We start from the raw sequence: 11,938 nt of genomic DNA, 5'->3' as shown, positions 1-11,938 counted from the left end.
GCCGACAAGTTGGTACAGCAGGCTACCTACTTTCCAACGACTGCACCTTCCAAGTCATTCCCCTGAAGATCTGTTTCCTTCTACTTCCTTGAAATCTAGCCATCCATCTCTTCTCTCTGCTCAATCTCTGCATTGCAGCCATCTATATCCCCCCCCATTCATTGATAATTTTGCAGCTTGGTCTCTCCGTTCCTATACACTGACCTTCCCGCTCTGCTTCATGGTAATCTCAACAATGCCATGGATAACCCTATTGACACTGCTGCCTCTAAACTGCTCTATCACAGTGCAAACCATCTCCGACCCACCACGATGGGCACTCCCTACAAACCTTATTATAGCCCCTCTCCTTATACAACTTGTGTCAGGTGATTCACTAGGTGTCTAGTAATTGCTATTGCTTGAGGAGTACTTACCTTTAAAAGCTGTGTGCAGGTAAGAATCAACCCAGTTAAAAAACATAGTAATGATCTTGTTAAAATTCAGATTGAAATTATGTTTTTATTCAGCGTAGGACTGGCCAGAAGGGAAGACGTTTGCGTGAGTTGGTCAGCTTATATTAACTAACATTCCCTGTTTTAATACAGAGTACAGTTTGAAGTAGCTAGAATAACAATAATAACATTTAGTGCAGAGGATGAATGTCTTTATATTTCAGTCTCATTTTACAGCACTGTTAGTGAATGTGCTTCTCAATGGTTTAAAATACAAGCATCTGTTGGAATTTACACACAATTATACTTTTGGTAGTTCGTGACATGGATTAGAAACAGGTTGATGTATAATTGAGCAGTATAGATGGTAAGGAATGTGAGGAATGCAGCATCCTCTGTTCCTGATTTAATTACAGATGAACATGTGTTTTTCATGTTATACGTACACAGGGCCGGACTGGCCATCTGGCACTTCTGGCAAATGCCAGAAGGGCCGATGGCCAGATGGGCCGTTTGCTAGCTGGCCGGCCCCATTGCTCAGCGCACAGACTGTCATGCCAGAATTCGGCATGACAGTCTGTGCGCTGAGCAATGGGGCCAGCACTACACTTACTGATTGCCGCGCGTCCCCTCCTCCCCTCCGATGAAATGAATGGATCTGCCGAAGACTGTCACATGGGACGTGCACCATGTGATAAGTGCCGTCCCATGTGATAGAAGACACTACAGAGCGCGCCGCGGAGCGCACAAGGTAAGGGGGGGTAGTTTGTGTACAGGGGATCTATGACAGGTTTTGTGAGTGTGACAGGGGATCTATGACAGGTTTTGTGAGTGTGACAGGGGATCTATGACAGGTTTTGTGAGTGTGACAGGGGATCTATGACAGGTTTTGTGAGTGTGACAGGGAATCTATGACAGGTTTTGTGAGTGTGACAGGGGATCTATGACAGGTTTTGTGAGTGTGACAGGGGATCTATGACAGGTTTTGTGAGTGTGACAGGGGATCTATGACAGGTTTTGTGAGTGTGACAGGGGATCTATGACAGGTTTTGTGAGTGTGACAGGGGATCTATGACAGGTTTTGTGAGTGTGACAGGGGATCTATGACAGGTTTTGTGAGTGTGACAGGGGATCTATGACAGGTTTTGTGAGTGTGACAGGGGATCTATGACAGGTTTTGTGAGTGTGACAGGGAATCTATGACAGGTTTTGTGAGTGTGACAGGGAATCTATGACAGGTTTTGTGAGTGTGACAGGGGATCTATGACAGGTTTTGTGAGTGTGACAGGGAATCTATGACAGGTTTTGTGAGTGTGACAGGGGATCTATGACAGGTTTTGTGTGTGTGACAGGGGATCTATGGTAGGTTTTGTGTGCGACAGGGGATCTATAGTATGTGTGCAACAGGGGATCTATAGTATGTGTGCGACAGGGGATCTATAGTATGTGTGTGTTTGGGCCAGTGTATGACTAAAGTGTGTGTGTGGGCCAGTGTATGACTAGAATGTGTGTGTTACAGTGTAACTATAGTATGTTTTGTGTGTGACAGGGTATGACTATAGAGTGTGTATGTGTGTGACAGGGTATGACTACTGTATGTGTGTGGGGGCCGGTGTATGACTATAATGTGTGAGGGGGGAGGGTCTTAATATAATGTGGGAGGTAGGCTATTAATCTAATGGTGAATTGCAGGTAGGGGCTAATTATTGGGTGCTATTTTTTTTGTGAGGTGATGGTGGGGCTATTTAATAATGGGGCCTAACAATTTAAGATGGAGTGATTGGATTTTTAATTTAATGCTGGGGTGGTTTGGGAGCTATTAATTGAATGTGGGGCTATTTGGGGAAAATGAGGTCTATTTATTAAATGTGATTATGAGTTAATGCCTGGGGGGGTTGTGGGAAATGGATATATTTATTAAACGTAAATGCTATTTAATTTCTTGCTGGAGTTGTTTGGAGAGAGGTAAATAGTTTTATTTATTAAATGGGAATACTTTTTAATGTCAGGGCTAGTTGGAGAGAAATTGATGTATTTATCAAATGTGAATACTAGTATTTTAATGTTGGGGCAGGAGTGAGGCCTAATTTTAAAACGTGGATGCTATATTGATTTAACACCGGGGCTAAATTTCATGTACTCAATTTTTTTTTTAAATAGGGCATCCAACATTCCAGGATCCAGACAAGCAGCAACTGATATAAAGACACCAGCAGCCACAAGTGGTGACAATGACAAGACAGGTAGGAGAGACCAGGACAGTCTGCCAACTGTTCTGAATTTGGTGGGTGACTGTCCCGCTTAGTCAGGATTTGGTCTGACTACAAGAACAGTTGGGAGATATGTCCTGCTTCACACTGTACTGCTTGTTAAGGCAGAACTGCGTGCACCTAACAGTAGTGCACACAGTATTGCCTGTGTATTTGTCAAAAATGTGTCTAATAGCCAAATTACATCATAGGAGCCCCCCTGACTTAAGTACCCGGGCCCCCCGAGCCTTAATCCAGTTCTGGTCAGCAGGAGGAAACTGTGCTCCCAGTCCAGGGCAGGACACAGCCTGCAGAGCAAGCCGAGGAGATCTAAGTTGCATGAGCTTTATTAATCTCGTGAGACTAAGAGCTTCCCTGCTCACTCAACAGGAATGTCAGCAGCATTAGAAGCATAGATAAGTACAGTGGGCTGGGGGTGTCATAATGTGTCTGGGGGTGTGACGTAATGTGGATGGGGAGGGCCTGATAAATGTAATGTTTTATTATAATGTATGTATCAATGCACCATTTTGACCACGCCCTCAACATAATGTAGCCACGCCATTGGCGGCGCACCAAATGCGCTGTGGCACGTGTTTTTTTTCCTGCTCATCAACAGAGGTGGGCCCGTGTGCTTTAAATGCCAGGGCTGATTTTTAGTCCCAGTCCGGCCCTGTACGTACACCACATACAGTAACAGCCTTGGGGGCTCTCTGACAATGTGCGGGCTAATATACATACTGAATATATTTAATCATTTAAATCTGCACTAACACTAGTACTATAAATTGCTACTAACATGTTCCTTGCAATAACCAGAGCCCTGGGGGCTGTACCATGCACAATGCTCCTCAAAACCCTGTCAAAAACAAGGGGTGGGGATATGGGTGTGTAAGAACTGGAGAACCAAATCATAAATGGCATTTAAGAGATTACGGCTTCATATTGGACATCTAACTCACCCTTCCCCTTAAGCTGCTTGTTTAAAGTGACTAATGGAAATGATTTGCTGGTTCTGTTTTAGAAAATGGTTGCATGTAGCAAGCCCATAAATCCAGCTAGAGGGACATCAGCAAAAGTTTACAGTCCCAATCCCATGTGCTCGAGTAAGCCCGATATAAATTGACAATCGACCCTATGAAATGCCTTCTCTTCATTCGTTGACAAATGTACCACATGGTATCAGTCCTGACTAACAGGGTAAATCAATTACCTTTGTGGTATTGTCTTTAGCTTCTCTGTACAGCATGAATCCTACCTGGTCCTGATAGAAGGGATTTTAGGCAATTACCAAGTAATTTTGCATACTATTTAAGATCTATATTTAACAGGCATCTGTTAAATATATTGACATATAGCTTAAGCACTGGGATGGGTCCTTCCCTACTTTGGGAATGATTGTTATATATGCCTCCAAGAACTGAGGGGAAATAGGACCCTCACCGGATATTTAGTTGCAAGCTTGTAAAAAATAAAGGCATAAGTTTTTCTTAAAGGTCTTATAATAAATAACTGGAACCCCACCCCACAGGCTCTTTCTATTGGGGGTTGATGCTAGAGCTTCATCTAGCCCTTCTTTCATGTATAGACACTCAATATACCTACTGCACTTTTAGAATCTCATTTATTTTTTTTAAGGAATGCACTTCCCTCTAATCACACACTTATGTGCCTCCCAAACAGTGATCTTGCCTGAAATGTTCAAAGCAATATATTCATCTATAGAATACATTCTTTGATGCAGGGACTGGGAGTAGGAGCCAATTAAGCCTCCAAGACCAATGTCTGGGTAGAGAAGTGTAAAACTCAAACTTTATTTGAATTGATGCATGTCTGACAAGGTAATCTGGCCTACTGTGCAGTTAGAGATCAGGGGGTAAATTTATCACTCAACGATTTGAAAAAGTGGAGGTGTTGCCTATAGCAACCAATCAGATTCTAGTTCTTTATTTAGTACATTCTGCAAAATGACAGGTAGAATCTGATTGTTTGCTATAAGCAACATCTCCACTTTCTCAAACCCTCAGCTTTATAAATGTACCCCCAGGTGTAAATGTCTGTGTTGTGGTAAAGAATAAAAGGTGTAGTCTCTTACCCGGGGGTAGTGGGTTCCTTGTGCCTTATGGTGCCAGTGCATTTGTGCTGTAGTAGAGGCATAATTCATCTCGTGGTCAAGGGTCCAGTTGAAGTCACCACTAACAACTAGCAAACCCCATTCTGGGCAGAAAACAGGATAGATATTGTATAGGAGAGTGAATATTTTATTAAATATCTTGCATTTTGGCATATGATCCCTACCTTTTCTAAGATATGGTGTACTCTCAGGGATTTGTTTGTAGAGCTATTATTACAGAATGCATGTGGGCTGTAGTAGTTGCTAAGTTTTGGGAGATTCAAGCTTGAAGTAAGTTTCTTGAATAAATGCAATGTCAATTTGCCAGACTTACGCTCCCTCAACTGAAGTCTGGCAGCAATATTAAGTCCATTGGCATTAATTAAGAGTACTGTTAATTGATCTGATTTGTGCATCAAGAGTAGTTAGGGAAAAGTACACCCTGATATGTGCCCAGGTACTGAACATCATTGTAGACCTGGGTGTTTTGCACAAGTTAACCTATGACCAAGTAGGCTTTATTCCAGGAATAACATGAGGAAGGCCATTAATGTTATTCAGAAAATATACTCTAGGAAATCTCCAGCAATAATAATATCCTTAAATGCTGAAAAAGCCCTCAACTGGATCTCTTTTATATTTCAAATGTTAAAAACCTTTGTGATGAATAATCAGTCTTCAGCTAGAGTCCTGGTCAATGGCACTTCAACAGACCCTATTATAAGAAATGGAAATAAACAAGTATGTCCTCTCATACCCTTTTTATGTGCTCTTATTATAGAACCATTAGCAGCAACCATTAAAACCTCTTTAGACATAAAGGGAGGATCGGGATCTTGACTCCAAATTATCCAGTTTTGCAGATGATGTGCTCTTGACCCTTCTACAGCCTACACTATCATTACTAATTTTATGTAAAACTATGGACATATATATAAGATTAACTATTTTAAATTAGATGCCATGTTATTAAATATCCTCCTCATGATAAGCAACAAATCATGTCTCAATATGATTTTAAATGGCAACTGACCCCATTCTATGATTCATTCAATAGGGAGAATTTACCTCGACTTTATTCTGAAATGAAAATCAGACCTACATTCGTGGAGAGCTATAATGACCTCATCGTTTAGCAGGATCATTGCTATTAAGATGAATATTCTCCCTAATCTACTTAACAAAAAAAAAAAAATTAAAAAAAATGGCTGCTTCCTCTTCCTCGCCATTCAAACTTTTTTGGGTAGACTTTACAAAATATCTCAATCGGACATCCTTCTCTAGCCTCTGGGGCCATTTTAGTAGCAGCCTTTCTAGAACCTTCCCAACTTTAACATTTTCTGCTAATATTTGGGAAATTGGAAGATCCAGGTATTATCTCATACTTCATATTCTCCTTCTGTACTATTATGGGAAAACCCAGATTTCCCTCTGGGTTCCTCTTCAATGTATTAATGGTATTATTTCAGGTGTATTAAAAGTCTTAATTTTAATCTGGGACATGATTTGTCTGTAACCTTTCAGATAAAGAAAAGTGGATTTCTCGACTTCCTATGAAAAAAGTATCCTGCATTACACGTTACATTTTTTATTTTACAAATTAGCCATTTTCTAAGATCACTTCCTCAAAAGTGAATTAACATACCATGGGAAACTTTGCATTTCTTCACCCTTACAAAAATAAATTATCTCTTCTCTTTATGGTATCTTACTGGATTTGGTCATTGTTTCTCAAAATCAACACGAGGTAGAGGAACTGTGCCACCCCAATAAATGAACATTGGGAAACTATTCGAAATAAAATAGCCACTAGATCAATCTCAACTTTGATCAAAGAGAATGCATAAAATATACTATATATAGTATCACACCCAAGATAAAAATAGCCCTGATGTCTCTCATAATACAAACTCTGATTGTTGTAGGGTTGTGGCCAAAAAGGATATTTCATGCATATTTGGTGGTCATGACCAAAAATAGTTCCATTCTAGGATATACATTATAAGCTCCTAAACCCTTGTCCAGTATCCAAAGACCATTCAACCTTTCTACTATGCTATCCACTCAGAAACAAACACTCAAACTGGCAAATCATATTCTGTCCACCGCTAAGTGTTTGATAGATAAATATTAGAAGCAGCTGGGGCCACCCTATGGGCTCGATCACGGTACCGTTTGCTAGCACAGAACCGAATTCCCCTCCCCCTAACAGTCCAGATATTGTTATACTAGTTTCAATAGTTTTAAAATGTAAAATGAACGGTGTCTGTTGAAAATATGATTTTTCCTACATTTATCATTTGTTCTTTATTATGGTTCCTGCTAAATAAAAAGTTACCAAAAAACAAAAAGAATGCTCTTTGATTATTTGTGTTCATCGAAACCTTATCAATGTGTACCAACACAGGTATATTATTATTAAAAAAAAACAGGCTTAATTGGTGGCAAAAAAACCACGTTAAATCCGTTTCTCTGATTCCGTCTGGGGGACACTGCTTACCATGTGGGTTGTGGAGGAAGCTTGGGGAGTTGGCACCTAACTAGTTAACTTTTAGTACTGCCGACAGACCCCTCCCCTCTACAATCCCCCTGCCTCTTCCTGTCAGTTAATTAAAAAGCCCCAAGGAGAAAAGGCCAAATCAACCAAAAGCACACAGAAGAAAAGCAGAAGGGAGGGATTGCAGTGTCCCCCAGACGGAATCAGAGAAACGGATTTAACGTAAGTACATCATTTCTTTTTTCTCTTTCATCCAGTCTGGGGGACACTGCTTACCATGCGGATGTTCTAAAGCAGCCCCCTAAGGGTGGGACTATTCTAAAAATCCCGCTCATAAAGCATTACGAGCGAAATTTGCATCCGCAGATGCAAATACATTAAACTGGTAAAAATTTGTAAAGGTGTGGACAGAGGACCAGGTGGCTGCCCTGCAAAGCTGGTCTGCAGAAGCCCCATTTCTCGCTGCCCCCGACGCCCCTACCGATCTGGTGGAATGGGCCGCAAGTCTCTCCGGCACAGGACGGTTAGCCTTTATGTAAGCTTGCTTAATGGTTGCCGTAATCCATCTTGCAGTGGACTGTTTTGAGGCTGGCCAGCCTCTCTTACTAGAATCATAAAGAACAAACAGAATCAGTACGTCTAATCTGAGAAGTTCTCTTGACATAAATGCGGAGAGCCCTAACCACACCTAACTTTTCCATAGACTGTTGATCCGAATGGGAAGTAGATGAGAAGACCGGAACTACAATTTCCTGGTTCACATGGAAAGCCGAAACTACTTTTGGAACGAAGGAAGGGAGGGTTCTTAACACCGCTCTGTCCTCGTGGAAAACCAGATATGGTTCCCGACAAGATAGAGCTCCTAATTCCGAAACCCTACGTGCAGATGCAATAGCCAAAAGGAAGAGGACCTTCCAGGTCAACCACTTCAAATCTGCCACAAGTAATGGCTCAAAAGGAGGCCCCTTAAGCATATCCAGTACCAGGTTGAGATCCCATGGTGCTGTGGGCGGAACATAGGGAGGCTGAATATGCAAGACTCCCTGGAGGAAAGTCCTAATATCTGGTAAATCCGCTAATTTCAGGTGAAAAAATACTGACAGAGTTGAAACCTGAACTTTTAAAGAACCTAACCGAAGCCCTGCTTCCAGGCCATCCTGAAGGAAAGCCAACAAGCGAGGGAGGCGAAAAGAGGACGAGTGACATGTCTTATTTTTGCACCATCTGATGTAGGCTCTCCAAATCCGGTGATAGATGCGAGCTGAAACTGGCTTTCTGGCTCGCATCATAGTATTCACTACGCTGAGGAAAAACCTCTAGCCTTGCAAAGGCTGGCTTCAACAGCCATGCCGTTAAACTGAGCGGAGGTAAATTCTGGTGACGGAAGGGACCTTGCAGAAGAAGGTCGTCTCGAGACGGAAGACGAAAACCTTGTCCTTCCGCCATAGAGATTATGTCTGCGTACCAGACTCGGCGCGGCCATAAGGGAGCCATTAGTATTACTGGCAGACCGCCCTGCCTTACTCGTCTGAGTACGCGAGGAAGCATGGGAATCGGAGGAAACAGGTATCCCAACCTGAACACCCATGACATTGTCATAACGTCCACTGCCACCGCTAAGGGGTCTCTTGCCCTTGCGCAAAACCTTTGAACCTTTCTGTTGTGTCTGGAGGCCATGAGATCTATGTCTGGAAGACCCCACCTCTGAACCAGAGACTGGAAAACTTCCGGCTGGAGTGACCACTCCCCCGGCATCATCTGGTGTCGACTTAGGTAGTCGGCCTCCCATTTCTTTATTCCTGGAATGAAAACTGCCAATATTGCTGGAACAAATTGTTCTGCCAAAACCAAAGTTTGAGCTGCAATATTCATTGCCGCTGCACTCCTGGTTCCTCCTTGCCTGTTGACATATGCCACGGCCGTGGCATTGTCGGACTGAACTCTGACAGGGTGGCCCTGAAGGAGGGACTGGGCCCCCCGGAGGACCAATAGCCTTCAACTCCAGCACGATTATTGATAGGGCCGATTCCTGAACCGACCAAAGTCCCTGGAGCCGGAGGTGCAGAATTACCCCCCCCCCCAACCTTTCAGGCTGGCGTCCGTCGTGGCTATGATCCATGGCGCGAAGGACCTGCCCACTGTCATGTGATCCTGAATCAACCACCACTGAAGCGATTCTCTCGCCCTTGGAGATAGAGATCCTCTTGAGATCCAAACGTAGGTGGGATCCTGACCATTTTGTCAATAGATCCCACTGAAAACAATGAGAATGGGCTCGACCGAAGGGGATGGTCTCGAAGGAGGCCACCATCTTTCCCAGCAGCCGCATGCACAAGTGCATTGAGGGTTGGAAGAAGACAAGACCTGAGTTGTTATACTCTGAATTGAACTGATCTTCTCGACAGGTAGGAACACCCTTTGCTGGCTGGTGTCCATAATAAGCCCTAGGAAAACCATGCGTTGACACGGAACCATCTGGGATTTCTTTAAATTTATTAGCCATCCATGGCCCTCAAGAACCGCCAAGGTGAGGTATAAGTGATGACGTAAGCAATTCTCTGTGGAGGATTTGATAAGCAGGTCGTCCAAATAAGGCACGACCTGAACTCCCTGAAGGTGAAGACATGCTGCCATTACTGACATGATCTTCGTGAAAACCCTCGGCGCTGTTGAGTGGCCGAAGGGGAGGGCCCGAAACTGATAGTGGAAGGATCCCACCGAGAATCTTAGGAGAGACTGATGGTGGATCCAAATGGGAATGTGGAGGTATGCGTCTTTTATGTCTATAGACGCCATAAACTGATCCTTCTCCAAGCCGTTTATCACCGACCTTAGGGATTCCATCCGAAATTTGTTCACACTTAAGTGCACATTGAGACCTTTTATGGTAATCTGGGACCCTGCAGATAACTCTTTGAGAAAGAAGAGAGGGACACAATCCTGTATTGCCTGCCTTCTTGATGGATCTCGGGGTAGCGGAGTTAGGAAGAAACGATGTGGGACCAGGCCCAGCAGGTCTATCCTGTACCCCTCTGATATAATACCCTGAATCCAAGGATCTTGGGAGGACGCTGCCCACTGTTCCTGAAACAAAGACAGACGTCCCCCCACTGGTGCCCCCTCCGGAACAGGGTGGTCGTCAGGACGCAGGCTTTTCCTGGGTCTTGGAGGCCTGGCGCCTAGCTGCAAACGAGGATCTCCCCCTGGCAGAGGAGCCTCAAGAATTTGGCTGTCTGCCTCTAAAGGACTGTCCTTTAGGTAAGGAGGTCCCCCGAAAGGGCTGAAGAAAGGAGCTGACCCGAGGGTTTCGGCTCCTGCTAGGGAATACCGGCAAGGAAGTGCTTTTGCCCCCCGTTGCCTGTGAGATCAGGGTATCCAATTCCGAGCCAAACAAACCTGCTGCTGAAAAAGGAATGGTTTCCACTGACTTTTTTTTTTCATTTTTTTTATTCCGCATCTCCTTCCCAGTATTTCAGCCATAACGTTCTTTTTGCTGAAATAGATGCAGCCTGAATAAAAGAGGATACAGCCGCTGAGTTCTGGGCTGCCTCATAAAGGTACCCCGATGCCTCCTTCAAATGCAAAGCCAGGGGAAGTAAATCAGAGTCCTGCAAGGCCTCTGCCAGCTGGTCTGCCCATGCTTCCATGGCTCTAGCCACCCAAGCTGAAGCAAATGTGGGCCTAAAGGAAGAAACCGCAGCCGCAAATATAGATTTTAGCTGGGATTCCACTCTGCGGTCATTGACATCCTGCAGAGATGCAGAACCTGGAGCTGGAAGTAAAGTGTGCTTGGCCAATCGGGCTATTGGAATATCTACTTTTGGAATACTCTCCCAGCGAACCACATCTTCCTCCTGCAATGGATACAGGGAAGAGAACCTTTTGGGAACAGATAACCTCTTATCAGGCTGTTTCCAGGCTCCTTCTGCAATATCCTTAAGCTCTACGGAAGGGGGAAAACGGATAGCCTTTCTTTTGGCCTTCTTAAATAGACTTCTGTCTCTAGGAGTAGTATCCTCCGGTTCTGGGAGGTCCAACGCTTGTCTCACTGCTAAAACCAAATCATTAATAAATTGGCTTTTAGAGCTTTCTTCCTGTTCCAAAGGTTGAACCTGGTCAGGATCAGAATTAATTCGCCCCTCTTCCTCTGAAAAATCCTCAGAGTCTGAAAGGACCATAAGGGTATTATCAGATCTAGGCCTCCTTCTTTTAGAAGGTGGAATGTTTGGGGATTCAAGTAACTGGTTTAGTTTATCCAAACCCTTTATAAATGCTGCAGACCCTGCAGGTTCTGTGGGAACAGGGGCTTGGTCTGTATGAGAAGAGGAAGGTCCTGGTATAGATGTTCCAATAGAACCTGTGGTAACAGGGAAGCCCAACTGAGTACTAGTATTATTAGCCACCGAAGTAGCCACAGTAGATAGCAATTGATTAGATTGAAAAACCATCTGTGCTAAAGAGGAAACCGACTGTGACAGGGCGGTCACCCAGGCCGGTTCCTCCGTCAGCGGGGCTGAAATATGCTGGGCTAGCGCAGGGGGGACCCCTGCCTCGCAGACAGAGCAGAGCGCCAACGGGTCCTTCTGCCCCCAGGGTAATTTTACATTACATTTAGAACATGTAAAATATTTTGCAATAGGGCCCT

Source organism: Mixophyes fleayi, chromosome 6 (assembly GCF_038048845.1).
Source record: "Mixophyes fleayi isolate aMixFle1 chromosome 6, aMixFle1.hap1, whole genome shotgun sequence".
NCBI classification, from domain to species: Eukaryota; Metazoa; Chordata; class Amphibia; order Anura; family Limnodynastidae; genus Mixophyes; species Mixophyes fleayi.
This window is presented reverse-complemented; position numbering follows the sequence as displayed.